Raw genomic sequence first — 13,085 nt, 5'->3', positions numbered from 1 at the left:
AATTTTCTGACTTATATCATTTTACTTCTTTCTGAAGAACTTCTTTTAACATTTCTTGCAGGGCAGGTCTCCTGACAGCGAATCCTCTCAGTTGTTCATCTGAGAAAATTTTTATTTCCCTGCCTTTTCTCCTATTTTCAGAATGTTCTTGTGTATGTGTTATGTAAAAATGCTCAGGATTTTTTTTTTATTTCAGTGATTTTTTTTTTATTTCTAGAATTCCAAAAGAATTTAATTTCCCTTTTCCTCATTTCTTTCTCTTCTTTTTTTTTGTCTTTCTTGTTCTTTTTTCTTCATCTTTTTTATAGTGTCTTGTTCTTTCTTTATATTTGTCTGTTCATTTTTATTCCTTAAAACATTTTAAATTTATTTATTCCTTGGTATTTTTCTGCAGATTATTTCCTCTAGTTTTTGTGATTGTTAACCTCATGATTATTGTGACGAGACCAACTACTGTGGACACACTGATAGTTGGGGCTGGTCCTGCCCCAGCTGGCTGCATGGCCCTGCCTTGTGAGATTGCTGCAGGTGCACTGGTGGGCAGGGCAGGCTCTTGGTGCAACTGGTTTTGATGCCTGGCAGTGTGCAAGTGTTATGAGCCAGCTGGTGGGTAGGGCAGTCTCCCCAAATGACTGGCTATGTGGCCCAGCAGAGTGCTTCTGCTGCAGGCTTACTAGTGGTCAGGATAAGCCCCTGGTGCTAATAGGACAGAGGAACGATTCCAAGATGGTGCTGTCCAGTGCCAGTGTTATGGTGGTAGAACAAGATCCTAAAAATGCCTACCAACAGGGTCTCTGTCCCCATGGGGAGTTCTAGCTGACACTTGCCTCTCTGGGAATCTATCTCTGCGATCAGCAAGTGACCCAGGAGCCTTTCAAACTACTGCCTCTGTGCCAGGACTCAGAGTATGTGAGATTTGGGGCACACTCTTTAAAAGCAGAGTCCCTATTTCTTATAGCTCTCTGGCTCTCTCCGAAGGTAAGGCCCAGTGGTTTACAAAGCCAGACATTCTGGTCCTTCCTGGTGCGGGACCCCCAGGCTTGGGAGTTCGATATGGAGCTTGGATGTCTCACTCTTTGGGGAGAACCTCTGTGGTTGTGTGGTCCTTCTCTTTAATGGGTCACTAACCTGGTGGTGTGAGTCATGACTAGAACATATCTCCACCCCTCCTATCATCTCACTGTGGCTCCTTCTTTATATCTTTAGTTGTAGAAAATCTTTTATGTCTTCAGGTTGTTCTCATAGATAGTTGCTTTGCAAGTAGTTGTAATTTTGTTCTGCCCATGGGAGGAGGTGAGCTCAGGGTCTTCCTACTCCACCATCTTGATCCTGCCCACTCCTGCTTTTAATTTATTTAAGTGAAGGATTATCTCTTTCTGGGGAGCTGCTCTATTCAGAGACCCCAGTAAGGAATAAGTATTACCATTTAATTGGTGCTTTGATATGCTAATTAATGACTATTCTTATATACTTTTAGAACAAAGACTCTATTCAGTATGTTGTTAGCAGAGCTCCAGATAATGCCTGAATTCAAAAGTTACAAATGTATACTTCTTTTAAAATAATCCATACATTGTCCTTTTTTAAATTAATTCAGTTTAAACATTCCCATTTATCTGAATTAGTGAAATTTTGCCATGCACTATTGCTCTACTTACTCAGAGGTATGGCTTTGGGTAGCATATTAACCAGGAGAGAAGAAGTGTAATACTTATACAAATAGCTACCTACTACTTCTTTATATCATACACTGAGTTTAGCACTTTAAATGTACTATATAGCTTAATCCTCTTATGAACCCTATGACTCCACTTCTAATATATCCTCATTTTACAAAGACTCAGGTTAAGTGACGTGCCTAATGTCACTACCTTATAAAGGGCAGAGCTAGTATTCAAATGTAGCTCTAACTCCTGAGTGGAGATATTAAACACTGCATTCTGCTGATGTGAGACTTGAATGTGAAGAATAAGGAAAGATTTATAAGTGGATATCACTCCTTCCAGGCTCAGTAAACATGAGTATATGAAAAATATCTGGCATTTAATCAGTGTCTAGTAAATATAGGCAGGAGGGAGGAATTGAAAATGGGTGGCATGAAGAAAGTCTTAGAAGTGATGAATATGTTCATTATCCTGAACCTGGTGATGGCTTCACATGTTGAACTAATCAAATTGTACACTTTAAATACGTGCAGTTTGTTGTATGTAATTTCTACTTCCATAAAGATGTTTTCTTAAAACTGTTTTTTTCAAAGAGGTGAACATCCCCATCATAAGATTCTTCATAATGAAATAATCTGAAGAATACTTGGTCCTGACAATGTTGAACTTTACCTGAGCCTGTGCTCCCAGAAAACAGTGATAGTTATGAAATCCTCTCACCCTTTTGTCTTCCAAAATGCCTCCACCTTTTGTGTTCTGTGAAGCAGCCAACCTCAAAGGGCCACCCCGTCTTGCATGTTCCAAGAAAATATCATGCCCTCCATTCCTCATGACTCCCATAAGCCTCATGGATGAATCCCTTGTTTACCTGCCTCTATAAAACCTTCCTTTCCTTTTCTTTGAGGTGTTCCTCATTAATGAGCATTCCCCGCATTGCTATAGCCTGAATAAAATCATCTTAATTGTCTAGTGCTTTTTGGCTTTCTCAGTATCCAGATAAGTTCACAGTGGCTTAAATACACCATACGTAATTCTGATATAATACTGTGACTGGGTGGAGGCAGATACTGACTTTGCTTCAAGAGAGAGTAGTATCAGGGCTCTGGTCAATTGTTAGTTGTTTACATGTCCCTCTGAACTCCTTCTCTCCGTATTTTCAGACATTGATAGAAATAATTTTTTTAATTTCTAGAGGTCAATGTCCTCTCGTCATTTTTCTTTTTATCATTCATCTTTTCTCACAGCGCCTGTGCACTATGTTGAGGGGAGAAATGAGAACAGGACTAGAAAATCCAGTCTGCCTAATGTTCTCTCCTTTATGTGGGTGAGTTTGAGGAAAAAGCTAAGTGGCTGAGCATTAGTTGTGCTAGTTTTGTTGCACTCATATCTGTAAGTCATTTAATCCAACTACCAAAGAGACAGACTCAGACATGTTATTTTGTAGGAAGAGAACTAAAATAGCAAGTTTGAGATAGGAGTAATAACTGCTTGTTTGTAGCTTGGTCTATTAAGCTGAACTGAGATCCTCTTACACAAGAGACATCATTTCAGGTCAGAATAGTCTCCAATGTCCTTTTAGGAGAAGAATACAATGTACCTCTTTTTTCAAAAAGTTATCTCTGGTCCTTCCTCTATGGCAAGAGTAAATTCTCTGGGACAGCCCATGTGTAGTCTGTCATTAATTTGGTTTGAAGCTTCTACTTCCAAATAGGCCTAAAGACATTTTATTTACTGCCCTGAGACAAGAATATTAGTGTTATAAAATGTTACCTCTAATAAAACCACATCATTTTCTCTTAATAGTTAATAGCTTTGGGCACCAAAGACAACCAGCAGTAATTATTGCAACTCTCTTAGCTGTAAGCAGCAATTTCAATTTTGTGCTGTGGTTGACTCTGATTTAGAATTGACATATAACTATGAACAAACCATGCTCAGCAGGGTGAATCCAAAATCAGAGACTTCTTCCTAAGACAACTTCTTCTAATGAAGTACAGACTAATGTAAGAAATTATAGATGATTTACAGTCCCAGCTGTAAACAATGAGAAGTGAAAGGTGAGAGTCACTGAAGTCCATCACTCCAAATCAATAATCTTTTTAATGTGCTCTTGGAATAAACAATCAACTCAGAAATAACTAAATGTATATATTAAAATAAGATGATTTGGCATGAGCACAAATACCATGAATACAGAATAGGAATGCTGAATATTTACAAACCATATAAGTCGTTTTTTAAAATAATGAGCAATTGCATAAATAATTACAAAACTACTGCAGAGCTATATGACATACTGGGTGCTGAGAATTTAAAAATTAAATTTAAAACCACACTAAATCGCCTTGCTTTCACATACTTTCTAATTCCAAGGCACTATAGAATCTACTGTAGAAAAAGAAAAACCTAATAATTTGGCCTGCTTTGAATATCACAAAGTATGACATCTACCAGTGATACATAAATAAATATGCAAGTAAATTAAAAAGAAATAGAAGAAAAATGTATTTTCATCTTGATATAAAACAGCAAGAGAGTAATAAAAAAATAGCAATTACAATGTCAAAAAAAACAAATACAGGGTGGCTCTATTTTGGGTTCTAAAGTAACAGAACCTTAAATATGTCCCATATACCTGGACTTCCACAAAAACAAGCCCTGATTCTGGCTTTGCTGATGTCTAGACAGATTTGATATGACCTTTGTGAATGTGATTCTCATGTGGCTGTCACTGTCTTCTATTATAAACAGATTAATTGGTGACTTTTGAATTTTTTTCTTTAAATTATTATATTTTCAACTGGGCTGGCCAGTCTATCTGAAGGCTGACTCACATTCTTTACAAGTAAACTTTTAAGCATATTTTTAATGTTCATTTTATTTTATTTTATTTAGAATTTGACAGATTTATTGGTATTTTAGTAAAGACATTCATCTCAGTCGTTTCTCCCATCTTGACCTTAAGTTAATATTTCATTTGAGTCAAGAAAAGAAAATGTAGAAGAGGGAAATTTTCTCAACATAAACCCTAAAATAAACAAAAATGGAAAGTTTGCCTATGTTAAAGCAAGTTAAATTCATGTATCTTTATATAATTAAATCATGTAAGTAAGAACTAATAGTTCTATGTGCATTTCCATTGCTTTACTTGGGGCTTACTCCAAACTCAAATGCAAGTGAACAAAGTATTAGGAATATATACAGGCTGCTTCTCTGGAATTATTACCTATTAAAGGAGTTCAGTGAGTAGGTACCACCAATCAGTCTGAAGCTGCCCCCAGACCTAACATTGTAGGAGTTTTCAAGGAAGTCATTATACGATATGTTTCTTTTATGTGTGACTGTGCTTTTTTTTTTTTTTTTTTTTTTTTGTGTGTGTGTGTTATGCGGGCCTCCCTCTGCCGCGGCCTCTCCCGTTGCGGAGCACAGGCTCCGGACGCGCAGGCTCAGCGGCCATGGCTCACGGGCCCAGCCGCTCCGCGGCACGCGGGATCCTCCCAGACCGGGGCGCGAACCCGGCTCCCATGCATCGGCAGGCGGACGCGCAACCACTGCGCCACCAGGGAAGCCCCAGGGAAGCCCCAGGGAAGCCCCCTGTGACTGTGCTTTTAAAGACGTGTTTAACTGTCACATTAAAAAAGAATTCATATACGAGACAAAAATACAAAATAAACACAATCTTACAACACATAGATTAACAAACTATACGTGGTCAAAGATTCCATAAAATATGTTTAAAGATGCATTTTCTTTCCTTTTATTTTTAGTATCTAAAATGTGCTTTTGAGAGGCCACTGGTTAATATGTATACAGTTAAAATAAACCATATTACTGTGCTAAATAAGAATTCCTGTAATAAGTTCAAATCAAATTAGATTTCACAAGTTAGTAACATAAATACTTTTATAAAGTTACAGAAAGTGCAACTTTCTTATTTTCCATCCTCATACCGTGTTGCCTTTGTGTGTGTGTGTGTGTGTTTATACCCTTAAAAAAATAAGAACAGCCAAATATTTATTATGTCCATTTAAATTTTTGGTGGTGGTTTGTTATTTTAAAAAAAATAACTTCCTTATGATTTGCCTCAAGATCTGATGGACATGCTTACTGGAACTAGCTAATAACAAAAATCAAGAGAGGCACATTCAAAATATTGATTTACTTTGGTAGCAAATGGTTGTTCTTTGAAGAGTAATGAAGGTAGCCAAGACCCTCTCAAGTGAAGTGGGCTATTTTATGTAATGTATTTTATATTATGTATTATATGTATTATATTATTTTATATTATGTAAACTCAACAGTTTACATAAAATTTTAAAATGTTGTTTTTAAAGAGCTAAGCATCTGTATCCACTGATAGCAATGCAATAACTAGCTTATGATGATTTGAAACAAAAAATGTCCATTAGGGGGAAAAAAAAGCTGTATTTTAATTTTATCTAATTTACTTTCTCATTTAATAGTCCAGTAACATTTTTCTCCCAATACAATACTCCCTTCTCTATAAGGCTGTTCCTGGGAGCCAGACAGTTTAGGTTAATAAGGGAGTTAAGCTAGAGAGTAATTGCCTACAGTTTAAATAGACAACTTTTTGCTTCACTCTTAATGTGTTAATAGTTGCATGTAGTAAAATATGCAATTCTTAGAAAGGTACCATTTATGATTTTTTTATTATCTATAAGCTTTGGAAAGTAATCACATGAAACTACAAAATTAGTAAACGTCTTAAAAGCTGTATATAAAACATAAATTACCTCTAATTTCAAATTCTCATTTATTAGTGTACCACTCAATCTTTAAAAAAAAGAAATGAAAAGAAAAAACGGTGGCTTCAAAAATAGTCTTATACCATTCTTTAAAAAAGAGGAAGCTGTTCCTTTTAACTTTACACCCACCCCACACCAAAGTTTCAAAACACATCATTTAATTGTCTTGGTCATGCACATTTCCAAGATGAGATTTTATATTTCACTTCCATAGCTTCTGGTTATCAGAAAACCCATGTTTTCCTTTATTGAAGGAATTTGGTCCTGCTGATGTTGGTGTATCCCTTCCAATAGTCTTCAACCTCATCTTTGCTTCTGGAGGCATTTACTCTGGTTCACTATCCTCATCTTCCTTAAAGCTGCTACTGCTGAAAGGGTTTTTGGAGCAAGAGTTGGCACGGTTTCTTTAGGCTTACTTGAGACAAGTTTGATGGATATGGCTGAGGCTTTCTTTGTTGTCTGACTACCTATGGCAAATCCAAACTTGGAGATCTTTGGAGGCTTTGTTGGGAGGTCTGCAGCTTCTTCAGCTGATCGCTTCTCAGCGCTGCGACTGGAATTTTCCCCTCCATTACTGGAAGAAACAGTCTTAGTTTTCGCGGGGTTTTCTGCTCCTTCTTCAGGTCCTCCGGCGGCTCCAGTCTGCTGCAGCTTCTCAGGCTTCTCCTCTCCCGCCTTCCCGTCCACCATTTTCCCCCTGCGGCTTCCAAATTTTTAATGTTTTAATAGAAATTTTACGAAGCTAAATGTTTCTGTCTCTAAGATGATCTTTGATACTTCAATGAGCAAAAGCATCTTCCTCTTTCATATTGGCCATTCTCCTTCTCCAAACATTCCTCATGTCTTATACAGAGAATAATGAAGTGGTTATGAGACCAAGCTATCAAGCCAGACTACCTGATTTTGAATCTTACCTCCAAGACAATAATGCGTACTGACCCAAACTATTAATAATAATGATAATTAACATTTATTTAAAACTTACTGTTTTGTTTAATTCTTACAACTCTATGAGATTAGTACTCTCATTACTCCCATCTATACATGGAAATGGAATTCCCATCTGCAAATGAGGCCCAAAATAGCTAAGTAAATGGTCTGAAATCACTCAACTAATAAGTAGCCAACTAAGGATTTGACTCAGATTTATTGGATTTCAAATCTATTCCCTTAGCCAGCCTTTTTGTATGAATAAAGGAGAAGTGGATCTCATAAATCTGCCTGAATGACAAGACAATGTATACATTGTCCCAAGTGCATGCAGAGAGCAGTAGTTGTGTACAATCAAATTTGTTTTTTTGAGAAATAGAGCTTTCTACATTTCCTTTTTTAATACAAATCAACTCTGAAAGTAGGGTGTTAAATATTGAATTTAGGCCTTTGGTAACAAGGATAGAATATACCCTGAAGAAAAACACATTTTCCTTAATTGTGACTTTCTGAAATTCTCCTGAGTATTTTATAAAACATCTAAATATCAGGACAGCTGTTAATTAATTTCCTGGAGGTAAATTTTTAAAGAGCTAAGCATCTGTATCCACTGATAGCAATGCAATAACTAGCTTATGATGATTTGAAACAAAAAATGTCCATTAGGGGGAAAAAAAAGCTGTATTTTAATTTTATCTAATTTACTTTCTCATTTAATAGTCCAGTAACATTTTTCTCCCAATACAATACTCCCTTCTCTATAAGGCTGTTCCTGGGAGCCAGACAGTTTAGGTTAATAAGGGAGTTAAGCTAGAGAGTAATTGCCTACAGTTTAAATAGACAACTTTTTGCTTCACTCTTAATGTGTTAATAGTTGCATGTAGTAAAATATGCAATTCTTAGAAAGGTACCATTTATGATTTTTTTATTATCTATAAGCTTTGGAAAGTAATCACATGAAACTACAAAATTAGTAAACGTCTTAAAAGCTGTATATAAAACATAAATTACCTCTAATTTCAAATTCTCATTTATTAGTGTACCAATCTTTAAAAAAAAGAAATGAAAAGAAAAAACGGTGGCTTCAAAAATAGTCTTATACCATTCTTTAAAAAAGAGGAAGCTGTTCCTTTTAACTTTACACCCACCCCACACCAAAGTTTCAAAACACATCATTTAATTGTCTTGGTCATGCACATTTCCAAGATGAGATTTTATATTTCACTTCCATAGCTTCTGGTTATCAGAAAACCCATGTTTTCCTTTATTGAAGGAATTTGGTCCTGCTGATGTTGGTGTATCCCTTCCAATAGTCTTCAACCTCATCTTTGCTTCTGGAGGCATTTACTCTGGTTCACTATCCTCATCTTCCTTAAAGCTGCTACTGCTGAAAGGGTTTTTGGAGCAAGAGTTGGCACGGTTTCTTTAGGCTTACTTGAGACAAGTTTGATGGATATGGCTGAGGCTTTCTTTGTTGTCTGACTACCTATGGCAAATCCAAACTTGGAGATCTTTGGAGGCTTTGTTGGGAGGTCTGCAGCTTCTTCAGCTGATCGCTTCTCAGCGCTGCGACTGGAATTTTCCCCTCCATTACTGGAAGAAACAGTCTTAGTTTTCGCGGGGTTTTCTGCTCCTTCTTCAGGTCCTCCGGCGGCTCCAGTCTGCTGCAGCTTCTCAGGCTTCTCCTCTCCCGCCTTCCCGTCCACCATTTTCCCCCTGCGGCTTCCAAATTTTTAATGTTTTAATAGAAATTTTACGAAGCTAAATGTTTCTGTCTCTAAGATGATCTTTGATACTTCAATGAGCAAAAGCATCTTCCTCTTTCATATTGGCCATTCTCCTTCTCCAAACATTCCTCATGTCTTATACAGAGAATAATGAAGTGGTTATGAGACCAAGCTATCAAGCCAGACTACCTGATTTTGAATCTTACCTCCAAGACAATAATGCGTACTGACCCAAACTATTAATAATAATGATAATTAACATTTATTTAAAACTTACTGTTTTGTTTAATTCTTACAACTCTATGAGATTAGTACTCTCATTACTCCCATCTATACATGGAAATGGAATTCCCATCTGCAAATGAGGCCCAAAATAGCTAAGTAAATGGTCTGAAATCACTCAACTAATAAGTAGCCAACTAAGGATTTGACTCAGATTTATTGGATTTCAAATCTATTCCCTTAGCCAGCCTTTTTGTATGAATAAAGGAGAAGTGGATCTCATAAATCTGCCTGAATGACAAGACAATGTATACATTGTCCCAAGTGCATGCAGAGAGCAGTAGTTGTGTACAATCAAATTTGTTTTTTTGAGAAATAGAGCTTTCTACATTTCCTTTTTTAATACAAATCAACTCTGAAAGTAGGGTGTTAAATATTGAATTTAGGCCTTTGGTAACAAGGATAGAATATACCCTGAAGAAAAACACATTTTCCTTAATTGTGACTTTCTGAAATTCTCCTGAGTATTTTATAAAACATCTAAATATCAGGACAGCTGTTAATTAATTTCCTGGAGGTAAATTATTGACTGCAAAACATTGCTCTGTAGAACCTGGCCTATTAACGAGATTCTTACTAGAACATCCTTTCAAGTGTCTTATTACTATGGCAAGGCCAGTAACTGCAGCCCCTTCTAGCTTCTGATATTTTCGCTTACTCCAAACCATGTATGACGTTCTAGGAGAGATGTTCCTTGAGACTAGTCGATAGGTAGTGGCTGAATGTTAGAGACAGGTCCTCCCAAGGGTGTTAAGCAAGGAGCATCAGGAGATGTGGCCTTTTCCGCCCTCATTATTATTATTCTTCTGTGAAAATTCTTGTTTCTGGCCAGTGTTTCTCTCCTCCCCTCTGTGGAACAGAAGAGAGTCTCACAGTTTTTCCCCGACCAAGTCATCGCTGAACTAAACACCCACAGTGTTGTGTACATTTTATGTACAAAAATATAAAAATGAGTGCTTTGTACATTTTATGTACAAAAATATAAAAATGAGGAAATAAAGCTTCTCTCTCTATGTCTTCCCACATTTATGATTGGCCTTTTATATTCCATACATCTTGGCAATCATAAATCTGTGGGTTTCTAAAGACCCAAAGATCAGTTAGCACATAAAAAGAAAAACAGACTTCAGATATACTGATTTTTTATCACAAAGATGAACCCAAGTTCTAAGTTAAAGCAGCAGAGCTGGGTCTTGCAGAAAGAAGGGGGGAAGGAAATGAAAGTCAAGCCTGGGGGACCTCTGACTGAGGATGCCAGTGCTGGGGGATGAGTAATCTGCAGGAGTGATTGGAGAAAAGGGGAGAAATAACCTCCTTTCTTCCTCCCCATCATACTTTCAAACTACATTTCACTGAAAATTAGGAACAGATAGACAGTGCTGTGTTTGTGGGCACTATTTGATCCCCTGAGTTACTACTAGCCTGATCTTTGCCCTGACGTCTCTGAAGTCTGTTCACACTTAAAGGACACACATACATAAAGAACTGTGGCATAAGTCTGAATATTTTTCATTCCATGTCAAGATTAGGTTCAGGACACTACCTGCTAGATTCAACAGTAACCACCTCAGGTGAACAAGCCTTTTTTGATTTCCTTTTACTTTGAAATAGACAATTTTTTTTTAAGTTAGATTCCTAGTGTTTGGGGTAGTGCCTGGTGTTTCAATCCCAAATATGAGAGATTTGGTTGCTGGTTAAAAAGACAGAAAAGTCCAATTCTGAGCTATAGAGACCACTGCATGAGAGAACACAGGTCAGCCCCGTAAGACCAGCAAGAAATTTTTCTATATGTCATACTCCCTAAGATCTTGTCCAGGTCCAGTAATTCTGATGCAATAATATCATTGACCTGATTCATAAGGACATTTCTTTATTATTCCTTGCTCATAATAGGTTTGCTGTAAAGTTTCCTATTTTGAGTTGACTTTATCAAATTGCAATTATCAAGTAGATAATTGCTTCCAAGCTTAAGCAGAATGATTCAAAAATTTAACAAGAAACATAAATTTCAAAATTAGAAATGCCAATATTCATAGGAAGTTTGAGTTTAAGGAGGCCAAGAGACCATTTAGTCCAATACCTACACACAAAATGAAGGTCTCAGATCTATTGATCTGAGATCTATTGATCTCTGGTCTCAGAGAACCTCTGTCTCTTAAATCTGAATTTTCACAATTTCTTTATGTAAATAATCTAACACATTTGATAATTGCTATTATAGCACTATTTTCCTGTACTCTCAAAAATATTTCAATCTTATGTGCAATGAAGATTTGCCCTTGTGGTAGAAAATGTATTTTAATACAGTAATAAGCAGCTGGGTACCCAGTCTATCTTATTAATAAATAAGTTATTTCAGTAAATCTTTGCCCACACTGATTTATCAACTTCTTTATTTTGCTAGCAGTACAGAACAGTGAAAACAAAGAAGAGAAAAGAAGGAACACAGTAAGCTTGTCATTTACATATACAAAATTTATAGCCCTTCTAAAATATCTTTCCGATATGATGGCATTAGAAGAACAGGTTCTACAATGTAGAAAATAATGAAGTGGTATAATAAAGATTCTAAATAGTTGGAGAAATTTTGCAAATAATTTTCCCTAAATGCAAAATATGGGAAAGGTTTATTAGTAAAAAGTGGGAAAGTTAGTGGTGAAATAGAGACGATAAGTGACATGGTTTAGCAAGCTACTTCACTTCTGGAATCCTGCAGAACTCAATTAAAATGCAACTGCAGTTATAAATGACATGCTTTACTAATGTGCTTCCAATAAATGATTATTTCTGATGCACCTAATATAATCATTGAAAGAGAAACCTTAAATTAGAAGGAATTGTTTTGTCTGTCAGTGTATCATTATTACCACCTCCCTTTGCCTGGGTAGAACATATATGGTATTACTTGTTAAGCGGGGGAGTCTTTGAAAATAAACATTTATAAATTAATTACTAGAACAATTATAGTAAACGACTCACTAGAAACCCTTACAGTACCAGCACCGTCATTCTTGAGAAATTGCAAAGAAAATTAATTTTATGTATATGCCAAGATATAATGAAATAGTTACATTATAATACAAAATAATCCATAATAATAAAAACTTATTACAAAATATTTGCCTCAACAGCTTCTGCCTTGACATAACAAGTTGTTTCTTATAATCATTAAAATTACAAACGTACATCAAGCCAAATTAGATTACATATATTGATTTTTGTCAATAAATTCAGTATTGGAAGCCTAATGTCTGCTCAGTTAGAAAAAATTTTATATTGATAATTAACTCATTTGGAAAGGGAAACAAGGCTATAAAGGGATTGATCCAAATAGATGCTATTTTTTAAGAAAATTAACAGCTGATAATCATTGTGATGTACTGCAATTTATTATTAGAAAACTTTAATGATTGAAAACTTTAGTGTGGACAAAATCACTTCCTACAGAATGAATCTCTCCCCCCTCCCCCGACTGCCATCAAGAAAAAGTGGAAAGAGAAAATAAAAGCAGAAATTTATTGTTATACAATTTTCCTGCTAACACGTCATAACAGTGAGAAAATTAGTTCTGTACGAGCTTTGTTCCATGGAGTTATCCATTGGTAGCACACAAAAAATTTGCTGTCAATGAATGAGTGAATGGGTATTAAGCTTCTCAGGCATATGTTGCTTATTGATTGGCATTCTACTCTAAAGATATTTCCTTTTCCCATATT

At 36.0% G+C, this 13,085-nt stretch overlaps 2 pseudogenes; both read right to left on the bottom strand.

Annotated features, from left to right (window-relative positions):
• Window positions 1-6,601: 6,601 nt before the first annotated feature.
• On the bottom strand, window positions 6,602-7,120 carry LOC102996959 (PEST proteolytic signal-containing nuclear protein-like; annotated as a pseudogene).
• A 1,430-nt stretch (window positions 7,121-8,550) lies between these two features.
• On the bottom strand, window positions 8,551-9,069 carry LOC112064242 (PEST proteolytic signal-containing nuclear protein-like; annotated as a pseudogene).
• Window positions 9,070-13,085: the final 4,016 nt, after the last annotated feature.

This window comes from Physeter macrocephalus, chromosome 20 (assembly GCF_002837175.3).
Source record: "Physeter macrocephalus isolate SW-GA chromosome 20, ASM283717v5, whole genome shotgun sequence".
Classification (NCBI taxonomy): domain Eukaryota; kingdom Metazoa; phylum Chordata; class Mammalia; order Artiodactyla; family Physeteridae; genus Physeter; species Physeter macrocephalus.
The sequence above is the reverse complement of the archived record's forward strand: the minus strand, read 5'-3'. Positions and strand labels throughout refer to the sequence as shown.